General features: G+C 40.4%; 1 protein-coding gene across 23 annotated transcripts in view; it reads left to right on the top strand.

The window, feature by feature from the left end:
- DLG2 (discs large MAGUK scaffold protein 2) overlaps window positions 1–12,187 on the top strand; it is a 2,181,535-nt gene that overhangs the window by 1,849,332 nt on the left and 320,016 nt on the right. Inside the window, exon 1 of one of the 23 annotated variants that reach the window (XM_073879827.1) lies at window positions 1,327–1,384. The exons of the other annotated variants lie outside the window; for them this stretch is intronic. The gene's annotated coding sequence lies outside the window, so the exon portion shown is untranslated. Of the gene's footprint in view, window positions 1–1,326; window positions 1,385–12,187 lie in introns of those variants that run through there. 23 annotated transcript variants of the gene reach the window in all.

Genomic DNA, 12,187 nt, shown 5'->3' with positions numbered 1-12,187 from the left:
TTTAAAAGAAGGAAATAATAAAGTTAATTGTTTTTATTCAATACATGTAACTGATAAGGATCAATATTAACCAGGAATATCATGCCTGTAAGTCAGGTACAAGTTTTTTGCTTTGAGAACCCCACATATTTATTGATCCTTGGGTGTATTCATACTCCAGAAAGGAAACTTACATGTCCAGACACCCGTAAGCCAGCTTTAACAAAAAAAAAAAGGTAAATTTTCATAGATACAACAGATACTTTTACATATGTTATCTAAAAAAACCCAATGTACAATTATACATGCCTTTCTGAGTGATTTATGATTCTTACCCACATTTATTTTATCTTCTATTCATTGAAAAAGTCACACCTTTTTTCTGGTTTACCTGACTTTCTTGTGATGCCTGGCTTTGAAGAGAAGTAATATTTAGAATGGATGTGTTCTCTGTAAATGGGTGGTATGCATGCATAATCACCTATTGTTGTCTAGTCATGGTTTTCAATTCCTCAGTTTACAGGTTTCCAATGTGACTTTTCCCCTAAGTGCTTCTTCAACCCCATATTTTGTATTTGGGGTACATACTAAAATTGACATCAACACAATGATGTTTTCATGCTTTTAAGAGGGAATGATTTTTTTGGTGAAGGATGAATAAGAAATGGAGGTTACCGTGGAGGGGGATGTAAGCCTTGAGCTGTGCCCATACCCAAAGCCCAAAATTAAGCTGCTGTGAACTGGCTGATGCTAGGTAAGGAGCTAGGGGCAGATGGGGAGGCAACCTTGGACTCTAGAATATTCAGCTTGTAATAGCAATGTTAAGAAGGAGGGCAAACATTCTATCAGTTTCTTGATCTGTGGCAGCTGTCTACATTAGACAGGAACAAGTGGGTTTTTTTAAAAAAATATTTTACAGCAGCTCCAGGGCTCTATAAATCACAGGGAGCTTCCCTAGAAACCCTAACTTAAGGCTTGTCCTTGACTTAGAGCCACAGAACATTAAATATAAACAAGACAGCCTGAGGTAGCACTTGAAAATGCAAGCCGAGATAATTTTATTTCAGCTGGAGAGCAAGCTCCTCTGGTTTGCCTATATTTGACAGCCAACCCAATGTTTTAGCTGTATTAATGGTAGAATAAGAAAACTTTTTAATTTTCTATTAGTGTAATTGTAGGGCTCTCACAGAAAGTCGGTTTGGGCTTAAATGGAGAATAAAATTGTGCTTAGGTGGTAAACACAGTATGTCGTAGGCTGTCCTCGCAACACAGCAGGAGAAATCAATCAGAGGAGGGAAAAGAGGATGTAGCAAGAAAGTAGAGGCAGATCGGTCAGACGGAGGGGGTAGGAGAAAGGAAGAGAGATCAGCGGCGAGAGGAGGGAGTAGACAGCCTCGGAGGAAAGGTAAGGAAGGGGAAGCTAAGGGGATGTTGTCACAGATGCAGATGCAGAGATCAAGGGAGGATCAAAGAGGTGAGACTCTCAGGGGGGCGGCGGGAAGAAAAGACAGAAGAAGTAGAGTGGGAAACCGCGTCTGAGAATCAAGGGACCCTACCCTTGCATGGCAGTGTGTGTGGTAACTTTTCCAGGTGGCTAGACGTTTGGCAAAAGAGGAAACAATACAATAGGAAACTGCATGTGACGCTAGATTGTAAAGGGAAAAGATAACGGAAGGGGATTTTAAAGACTCTGCAATTACGTGTCTGGGTTCCGCGGAACTCCCAGCACCAAGAACAGCAAGGGCGCGTTGTGTGCATTTCATTCTGGTGCTGGCAACTGTTAGTGCAGTGGATGGAGTGTGAGCTCCGGGTCCTGGTCTCAGGCAGCCTCCAGGGCTGCTCCTCTTTCTGGGTCGACTAACTTAATGCTGGCCCATCTCACAAGATGTGGCCGAGCCTGTGGCTGGTCAGCACCTGCAGTCAGCCTTTCACCCGGCTGGCCCCAGCGTAGGGGGAAGTACAGTAAGTTCAAGGAGTAAGCTGGGTGGGGAGGCACTGAACTTGGCCACAGGAACATAAAAGGGTTTGACAGTGATTCAGATGCTCTGAGGGATTGTGGAACTCCGTAATGCCCAAAATGTCTGAGCTGCTGAAGGGAGCTGGCCCTGCACTAGGATGATGACGATGACGGGGTGTGTGTGGCAGGGGGTGGGGGGGGAGGCACTAAAGAGAGCAGCCCTGAGAGACTACATGCCTGGAGGGGGCTGTTTATGGGAAGGCAAAGGAGTCTGCAGTGATGGTAGGCACTGGCGGGAGCTAAGGCTACTGTTAGAAGTCATCCTTTGTGACATCTTGTGAAGGGATGTGGGGGGGTCGATTCAGCAGCACCCCAGCGTTGGTGGCTGCCAGAGGAGAGGCACCTGCAGAACTGAGGCTGGAGGCAGCTGGGATGACAGAAGAGGGCAGCTAAGTGTCAGGGAGAAAGGACGCCGTCTGTACCGCACCGAGCAGAGCTCTGACCCACTTCTGCTGGTTGGGGAGCTTTTCACCTCTCTGTGCCTCGGTTTCCTCCTTTTAAGAGCTGACCTCAGAAAAGTTCTTGGAAAGATTAGCATTAACAAGCCCAGTACGGTACCCTCTTGCCCAGTATCTGGTGACTAGTATTATCCTTATCAGTAAACTCCTTGCTCCCGCAGTTAAATTTCTGCTCGCAGTTTGAAGAAAGCCAATTTCACTGGATTTCTTCCCTCTTTGTTCCTCTCTCTTTTCTTTCCTGTTCTCCTCAATTTTATTTCCATCCTTCCCATTACTTACTGAGCACTTACTTTGTGCTAGGGACCGAACCACGGCAGTGGAGCCTGACTTCTTGATGGTTTTTCCCTAAGGGAGAGTGGCTTTTTGGCTTTGTTCACATCCAGAGCTCTGGCAACTAACCATGGAAACTCACTTCGCTGGGGAGTTGTTTTCTGTGGGGAGCAACATTCTGTGCGCTAAATTGGGAGGCCTGGAAGGAGGGAATTGGTTAGTAATTAGAAAATTTAAATGACTGAAAATACCTCTCTGACTGTGTAAACGGAAAATTTTCTGATGTTTACAATATTCACTTGGGACTGATGGTAAAAGACTGCACACAGCCTTGGCTGTTTTTATGAAGTCCTGATACATACTTGAGAGAACAAAGGACATGATAACAGAGAGGTAGCTCTAGAGGATGCCATTCTTCCTCCCTTTTTTTATTTTATGGAGTTTGTCCTTTCAGAAGAGTTTTGAACTCTATCTCTTGCTGCTTCTGGTTCTTCCAGTGACCAGAAAGAAACTTTTCATAAAATCATTGACTTTTAGAGTTAAGGCTCTATGTTGTGTGATCCACTTCCCAGAAGAGGCCGTATTCAAGATGGCAGCTCCAGCATAGAAAACTCCCCACCCTTAAAGAAAGGTGACTGCCTTTTTGCCATCATCCTGCATATCCCCTCCAGCAGCTCTCCTGTCTTCACTTTCTAGGGTGGCTCCTTTTCCTTATTAGCCGATGGAACTGGCTACCAAATTCTTGGTGAGCTGGTTAATGACGCTTCTTTAGAGGAACAGGAGTCTTTGTGAACCTTAAGACCTCTTTAGAGTAGAGGAAGAGATTCAGGAGGCACATGTAATTGCAATCACCCTAAATAATAATTTATGAGGGAGGAAATCTGTGCCACACCCTGGGACTACCAGAGAAGTAAAACATTGGCTGGGACTGCCCTCAAAGGGCTTACAGTCTAGTTGCTGACACTGATCCATAAAAAAAGTAATTTAAATGGAAAAAGAAAGCAAATTACACAGCACTGTGTTCTGTGATCTATTTTTGAAAACGGTAACTACATAAGAAGGTAAATATATGTATTTTTCCACCTATATATGTTCAGTCCCTGACGTGTATCAGGTACTATTCGAGACATTAGGACTATAGCTGGGGTATTATTTATATGTGTGTGGGGAAAAATGTATGGAAGTTATATATTCAATTTATTATCAGTGGTTACCTGAAAGAGTAGAAAAAAGATATTTCATTTCCTTGCTGTTCTTCTGCATTGTTTTAATTATTTAAAATGAACTTGAATTCTATACCTTAAAAAATAATAAAGGACTAAGGCACTTGTAATGCTACCAGGTTGTGAGGCTAATGGCCAAGTGAGTGGTACAGACCATTAATAGGAGGCCTGGGAAAGTAGAACTTATTGTGGACATGAAGAAAGATTCAGACTTCAGGTAATCCTAGGGAACAGGAAGCAGGACAGGGAGGAAAATATCCATAAGGAATGGTGTTGAGATAGGGATGTGCAGGAAGCTTCTGGTTGCAGCAGAGGGTTTGCTTGGGAGAGGGGAACAAACACTAACATTCTCATCTGACCTCTGCCACAATTACAGAGTGGCCCTGCAAGTCGACTTCATTTCCTGGGCCTCAGTCTCCTTACCTGTGAAATGGGAGGATTGACAAGATCAACTCTCATCAGGTTGTCTATGGTCTTATGAGACTAGAGAGAGGTATAGTAAAAGCCAGATTATGCAAGGCCTTAAAAAGGAAGATAACAAAATTTTCACATAACCTACAAGCATTGAGGAACGTAGAAGAATATGAGCATCTGCTTCATGTGTAAAATGTGAAAAGCAGTGTGTAGAGAAAAATAGACTGTCCATGATACACAAGATGGCTGTCAAAGTAGTAGGAGTAGAGAAAACAGAAGGAGTAAGAGAGGGAGAGAGAGAGACAGAGTTTAGAGGAAGGTTTGCAGGTCAGTTAAAGGTCTACTGCACGGCGGCGCCTGGGGGGGGGCCAGTCAGTTGGGCGTCTGACTCTTGTTAGGCTCAGGTCGTGGTGGGATCATGAGATCAAGCCCCACGTTGGGCTCCGTGCTCAGCCTGGAGTCTGCTTGGGACTCTCTCTCCTTCTCCTTCTGCCCCACCCCACTCTCTAAAATAAGGTGAATAAATCTTAAAAAAAAAATAAAAAGTCTACTGCACAGTGATGGATTGTATCTTGATAAATAAAAACAAAAACATGAGTCCATATGATACTGAGAGAGAGAGAATAAAAGGAAAGTTCTTTTGCACAGAAGAATACAAGCTAATGATTCTAGCAGAAATAGAGAAGTAGGGGCACCTGAGTGGCTCAGTCGGTTGAGCATCTGCCTTCAGCTCAGGTCATGATCTCAGGGTCCTGGGATCAAGCCCCCATCGGGCTCCCTGCCCAGCAGGGAGTCTGCTTCTCCCTCTGCTTCCTCTTGCTCATGCTCACTCTCTCTCTCTCTCTCTCTCTCCCCTCAAATAATAAATAAATAAAATTTAAAAAAAATAGAGAAGTAGAAAATCACCAGTTTCCAGCCCTAAGTAAAATAATTATTTTAGGCAAGCATAGTCAAGAGATACTAAAAAATATTGAGATGAAATTTTATTGGAAAAAAGGACAGTCACATGATCTCAAAAAATTACCCCACAGATCTGTTATTTACAAAGGCATCATTCTGAAGGTGCCTTTAGAATGGAGAGATCTGGTGGTCCTTAACCAAGTGACCAAACTTAGTATCACCGATAGTGAGACAACCTCACATTTATAGTCTTCCTGATGTGATACAGTAAGAAGTACACAATGTTACTCACTATATTTTGCTAAAAATGTCTGACCTGATTCTGATAAGGGAGAAACAATTAGACAAAACCAGAATGTAGAGCATTCTGTATTTAGCTTGAACTGAGAGAGAGAGAGAAAGAAAGAAAGAAAGAAAGAAAGAAAGAAAGAAAGAAAGAAAGAAAGAAAGAAAGAAAGAAAGAAAGAAAAAAAAGAAACTCAATGTCATAAAAGAAAAAAGAAGGTAGTTTTTTAAGTTTAATAGTGACTAGAGACATAACAACCAAACACAATGAGTAAACCTTGATTTAATCCTGGATTGAAGAAAAAAAAAAATCTATAGAAGACATTTTGAGGGCAACTAAGAAAATTTGAATAGGTATAGTATGTTGGATGGCATAGAATTGCTGTTACCTGCTTTGATTTAATAATGATGCTGTGGGTATATAGAAAATATGTTTATGCTGAGGAGATGCCTTGCTGGTATGTTAGGTTTGGAAGGGGTGTGATGTCTGTCACATATTTCAGAGGGTTCCGAAAGAACAAGTGTGTGTGTTTATGTGCATGTCTGTTCCGAGAGAGAGAGAGAGAGAGAGGCAGAGAAAGGGAGCCAGAGGAAGAGAGAATAAATGTGCCAAAATATTAACAACTGTTGGATCTTGATGAAAATGTCTGGATTTTTATGTACAGTTCTTCAATTTTTTTCTGTAGTTTGAAATTTTTCAAAATAAATAGTAGGGAGGGGGCCTATTGCAACAGTCTAGATCGAGACTTAGGGCTAGGGTAGTATATTAGAAAAAAAAAGAAAAGTAAAAGATATTTTGAAGGGACAGTAGATGAATAAATATCATTTCTCAGCAATAGTGGTAAGTACAATTCGATTTTCAGGATTCATGTCTGTTCAGATCTCCTCCCCTTCAACTGATACTGAAACAGTTGGAAAGAGGATTCAGGAGTCCTTGACACTGTTTGCCTGAGCTCAGAAAACCTGTTTCCTGAGAGCTTTTAGGCAGTGAGATGATAACCTTATTTTTAGGTAAGGAATAAGTCATAGAGATGCTACAATATAATTATGGACAACAGATGCCAAGATACACACAAGCCCAAACACAAAAGAATGTCATTATCCTGAGGAACGGTAGTGAAACAAACATCAGATGGGCCCTGCACACAGTGGCCAGAGTTTGAGTTTTGCATTAATGGTTTTTGACCAAGACAATTCCATTAGCACCTTATTCCTACTGAAGCCTTTCAAGAGCTTTAGAAATGGGCTATTTGACAGGCATGACAGTTTTTTTTTCTTCCTTTAAAATTGATTTTAATGCTTATGATTAAGGTCATCCATGCCAGTGGGAGTGGACCGAAGGAACCAAGAACCTCTTTCACCTGCACTAAAATCTCATTAAGATGCATTTGGAATGAGCATATTTATGTGATCCAGTATTTCTTACTGCAAGTGCTACTGCATTTTTGGAAGGGCCATTTTTCACCGTGTATGCCCATACCACACTTTGCAGAACATTTAACATTCCAGGGCCTTGCCCAGTTAATACCAAAGTTCCCCCCAGACTCTGACATTTTAAGAACAAAGAACACCCCCCTCCACATTTCTATACCCAGTGGAGAACTGCTGTTCGATTCTAAGCCACCGAGGGCAGAGCCATTGCCTTCTTCACCAGCGCATTTCCAACATGAGTATAGTGACTGCCACAAAGAAGACGCTGAGGAACAGTCTGTTCAGTGACTTTATGTAATATGTGAATATTTGATTACAACTCTTTCACTTTTTCTATAAACATCCTTGTGTTTTTCATGTGCCTTGGCAGCCCTTTTTGTTTTTTTACTGTCAACACAAACCTCAAATTCAATTGTTAAAACTTTTCTTATATAACTTTTAAAATTGTTATATGACAATGCATGTTCACTTAAGAATTATTCAGGTACTACTGAAGGGTATAAAATGAAATGTAACCCCTTCTCTCCTCTTCAGCATTAACCCTAACTACCACAGCCTCAAGACCACAGCCCTCCGCAACTTCTCTTAGCATTTGGTTGTGTAGCCTTTCAGGCATTTTCTGTAAGATCATATATCCTTTTTTCTCTTTCTTTCTTTCTTTCTTTCTTCCTTCCTTTCTTTCTTTCTTTCTTTCTTTCTTTCTTTCTTTCTTTCTTTCTTTCTTTCTTTCTTTCTTTCTTTCTTTCTTCTTTCTTCCTTTCTCTTTTAATAAGCAGGGTTATCTATATATATAGTTTTTAACTTGTTCTTTAATTTAGCAATATATCACAGCTATTTGTTGGTATGAGAATATTAGGCATGTATGCCATTGCTTTTAATAGCTACATCATATTCCATAATAATTTATTTAATCAATTCCCGATTGATGGTATTTTTAACAGGAGATTAAATGTAGTGATAGTTTAGTATCAGAAATCCAGAAACCACAGAAAACTAAGTTTAAAAAAAAGTAAATGAGCATTTGCGGTCAGTCCACTGATTTCAAAGGGGAGAACATGCTGAGCAAACCCAGAAGGTTGCTTTTATTACCATCGTCCATCAAGGAAAGGCCTCAACTTCAAATCTGACACTAACCTAAGGGAATCCATTGGCCTGGAAGCACACACATCCCATCCCAAAATAGAGGGCTTAGAGGGTGAGATGCAAAGCAGATCTCAGAGGGCAGGAGTTTAGCCTCACACCCCAGAGTTTTACCTTTTGCCTGAGCAGTTTTGAGGCTTGGATGATATGCAAGTAAGTGATTCCATGTTTTCATGTCATTGAGACATGGGATGGGAGCTTCAAGGATACTTCTGCCATGATACCCTACAGCTTTGTGTGGCTTTGAGAAACACTCACATCAACAAAGGGCAGTATGGTAGACAAAAGCCTGGAATGAAGAGAATGGGTCTGACGTGGCTTGTATGGGTCACTGTTTTCCTGTTCATGTGTTCCCTCCCAAAGTATATCTTAAAGGAGGTTCCAGAGCCATTCTGCTATCACCTAAGTCCTCATTGGTGATAGAGTCCCAAAGGGCCAGAGGGTTTGTAGAGCATCAAAGTCAAAGTACAACTTGAGATTACAATCAAGTGTATGAATGAAGGACCAGCAAGAGTGCATAGGAGGACAAAGAGCTACATCTCCACAAGAGGGGCCCACATCTGACTGAGCATCTGTCATTAGAGAGCTTTTCAAAAATAAAGATTCTTGGGTCTGACCCTCAAAGATTCTGATCCAGTGAGTCCAGTTTAATTAACCATTCTCCCCCTAGAGGACAAATTCCTTCTGAAAAGGACTCTGATCAGTACCTGGCTCATAATAAGTATGCAATAAATGGTAGTCAGATTTTAATGATTTAAATAAAATGATATGATCTAATAGTTATAATCATTTATTAATTCAAGGAGCATTATAAATTATCTACGTAGTGTTGCAGGCCTTAGAAGTATGGAGGCAAAAGAGACAAAGTCCTATTCACAGGAAGCTTTTCTTGGGGTGGGTGAGATAATAATGCAATATCAGGTAGACCTAAATTCCAGAAGAAATTGAAAAAGGATGTTAACGATAGGCTACCAGACTACTTTAAAAAGGATTGTCAGCAGAGAGCTTTCTGAGGAATTAGCTTAAAAGCTGAGACTTTTAAAAATAAGGGATCAAATGTGAGAATTGCTAAGGAAGAGCACTCCTATCAGAAAGACAGCTGGTACAAGGACCCAAGGCTGGAAGGAAATTGCATTTAGGTGAAGCACATCTAAGGCCCTTGTGCCTGGGAAATAGTGAGGGAGGCAGAGAGTAGAACGAGATGGCATCAGAAGGTTGGGTCAAGGTCAAGGCAAGGTACAACAAGAAGTCAATGTAAAAAAAAAATTAGCAGGAAGGAGGTATGGCCTGAAATATATACATTTTGAAAAGATCCCAATGGCTGTTGGGTCAAAAAGGATAAGAGGGTGTGGGGGGCCAGCGTGAAAGCAGGGAGCCCAGTCGGGGCGCTAGTGCACTTATCCCTGGGAGAAGCAGTGGCTTTGCCAAGGGCGATGGGGGAAGTTGGAAAAAAGTAGACTTGCAATATGGCTTGGAGCTAGAGTAAACAGACATGCTGACGGATTGCATGGGGAAGTGAGAAAGAATGAGAATTAAGCTTGGCAGGTTGGTTCTTCGTTGAGTGGTTTGAGTGGTGGATGGTCGTATTACTCACTTGCTGAAAGTGGCAAAATTGCCCAGACATGAGTTCAGGAGAAAATTGAGAGTTTGGTTTTAAGCATGATAAGTTTGAAAAATCTTAGACATCTAGCTGGAGATGTCGAGTAAGCACATAGATTTGTAAGTCTAGAGTTAAGAGAAGAATCAGAGCTACAGATACTAGTATCATCTTGTATTTGTATAATATGTTATAAGGCTTCAACTGTTTTTGCGTACATATTCTTGCAATATATTCTTGTTACTCAAAACACATGAATCCTAAGTTATTTACTGTGTCTTAGCCTATACTAAATTGGGTTTGGAAAATTATATACTATATATGATTATATATAATATAAATATATAAATATTATATAAATTCTGTATATAAATATATAATAAAATTATATATAAACATATAAATATATAATAAAATTACATATATATATATATAAATATTTGGATTATCTTCAGTTAAAGACTTCAAAATGATCAGCCCTCTATAAATGCCCTGGTAATCCAAAATGTTTTCCATTTTTTTTTAAATATGTGTTTATTTTTGCATCAGCAAGCCAAATTTAAAAGGGATGTTATTTTAACTGCCAAGCCATGTAAATATCCAATATCAGTTTTTCATTTTGCCTCCACTCTAGGTGGAGATTCTGGTCTTGAGCTCTCACACAGCTACTGTCAGAAATGTTATCACTCTGCACCAAGGACAACAGCCTCCAGGAGGAGAAAGGAACCTAATTAGAAATTTCCACTTCAAACACAATTTATATTTCATTCATTCTGAGACATGCTGGAAGGTGTTTGGAAAGTTATCACTAAATGAACTGTTTGTTTTTCTCACATTGTCAACAAAAAACATATTAGACATGGAATATATTTGTTTATGAAGTACTGGAGGGGGGCCTCAGTGATTTAATATAACGCTTTCTTTCTAGATGAAGAAACTGAGCCCCAGAGAGGGAAACAAACTTCCCAAAGTGAAATGAGCTAACAGCAGAATGGGACTGAAACTCGGGACTCCTCACTCCTAGGACCATGCTTTCCAGAGTGCCATGCTCTCTTTCAGTAACTTTAACCCTGGTACTTCTTGCCCTGCTGAGTCTTTATTGAGATAATTTTATACTAGCCCAGGTCATCCTCTTTGTATATGTCAGGGTAGGGGTCAATAACAGCTAATAATTACATGTCCTTGTTATGTAACAGGCAGTGTTGTGAACTAATCTAAGCTTTGTACAGCAAGCCTCTTCTACGTCTGGGGCTAGTAAGATCAGGGTACCGACCTTAGGAATCCCAAGACTAAATTGATTATTAACATTAACTCTTTCTCTAAGCTTTCTCTAAGCTTTCCCTAAGCTCCAAGAGACACAACAAACTCAACATGTCCAAAACAAAATGCATTATCCTCTTGTCTAAACCCACTTTCTACTCTGTGTTGCCATTCTAATGGTACCAATACTTCCCTGATTACCTTTCTCAGCTCCCATTTCCAAATACTCAACATTATTATAAATATTATTTAAACTCTCTTTAGTACCCAGAAGTATTTGAGAATAGCTATCTAGAACCTCTCTCTGTGTCCTCTCTCAAGTCTATGTCCCATTTCCCACAGTTTAATTCTCAGTTTTCCAATTCAGGCTTTCATCATCAACTACTTGTAATATTACAACAGTCTCCCATCTGGTTATCCTATTTTTCATTGCTTAGTTCTTCAACCCCAACTTTTCACTCTTGCCATAGTCATCCTAGCCCAAACACGAGTCAAACTGTGTTAAATGCCTCTGTAACCACCCCCCACCACTACCACTTACTGACAAAACTTTTTAACCTTCAGCATTCAAGGTCCACTTCTGTTGGCATGATGTTTTTTCTTTCTCTCCATGCTCTATGTGAGCCATTCCAACCTGCTCACAATTCAAGATTAAATGGGTTATTTATAGTTTCCTTGATTCCCTCGTAAGTATGTGATAAGGATCAGTTAATACATGGGAAGCTTTTATTATATTTGTTTGTTTATGTCCCACCTTATTTGGTAAGAAATATGAGGTGGGAAAACAATTTACTACTGACTGTAAAATGCTTTTGAGATGTTATTTTTAAGCCGTGGAAATCATCAAATTTTGAATTACAGGGGACCCTCGAGACAGTGGGGCCTAGAACATTCCACTTCCCACAGTAGCTCAGTGGCTGGCCTGAGTAAGTTAGTGGCAAATTTAGCAACAGAATGCAAATTTCCACCTCACTACATCACATCGCTTTAGGAAAATGAAAATAGATTTCTTCCCTCTTGAGAAAAGTTGGAGCCTTCTACATTCATTTAATTCACTGGTAATATATCTGCTCATCTCATTATCCCTAGTCTCTCTGAATAAAGTAGAAATAGTTTGGATTCTGCCCCAGTTTCTTCCCTGCTGCCCCCTGCCATATACCAACTAGACCCCCAACTATGAAATAATTTGCTTGAAACAGTCCCCTGTGTTCTG

This window comes from Callorhinus ursinus, unplaced genomic scaffold (assembly GCF_003265705.2).
Source record: "Callorhinus ursinus isolate GAN/ISIS: 27379988/994484 unplaced genomic scaffold, GSC_fseal_2.0 scaffold35, whole genome shotgun sequence".
In the NCBI taxonomy this organism is placed as follows: domain Eukaryota; kingdom Metazoa; phylum Chordata; class Mammalia; order Carnivora; family Otariidae; genus Callorhinus; species Callorhinus ursinus.
Note: the sequence above shows the minus strand (reverse complement) of the source record. Positions and strands in the feature narration are given on the sequence as shown.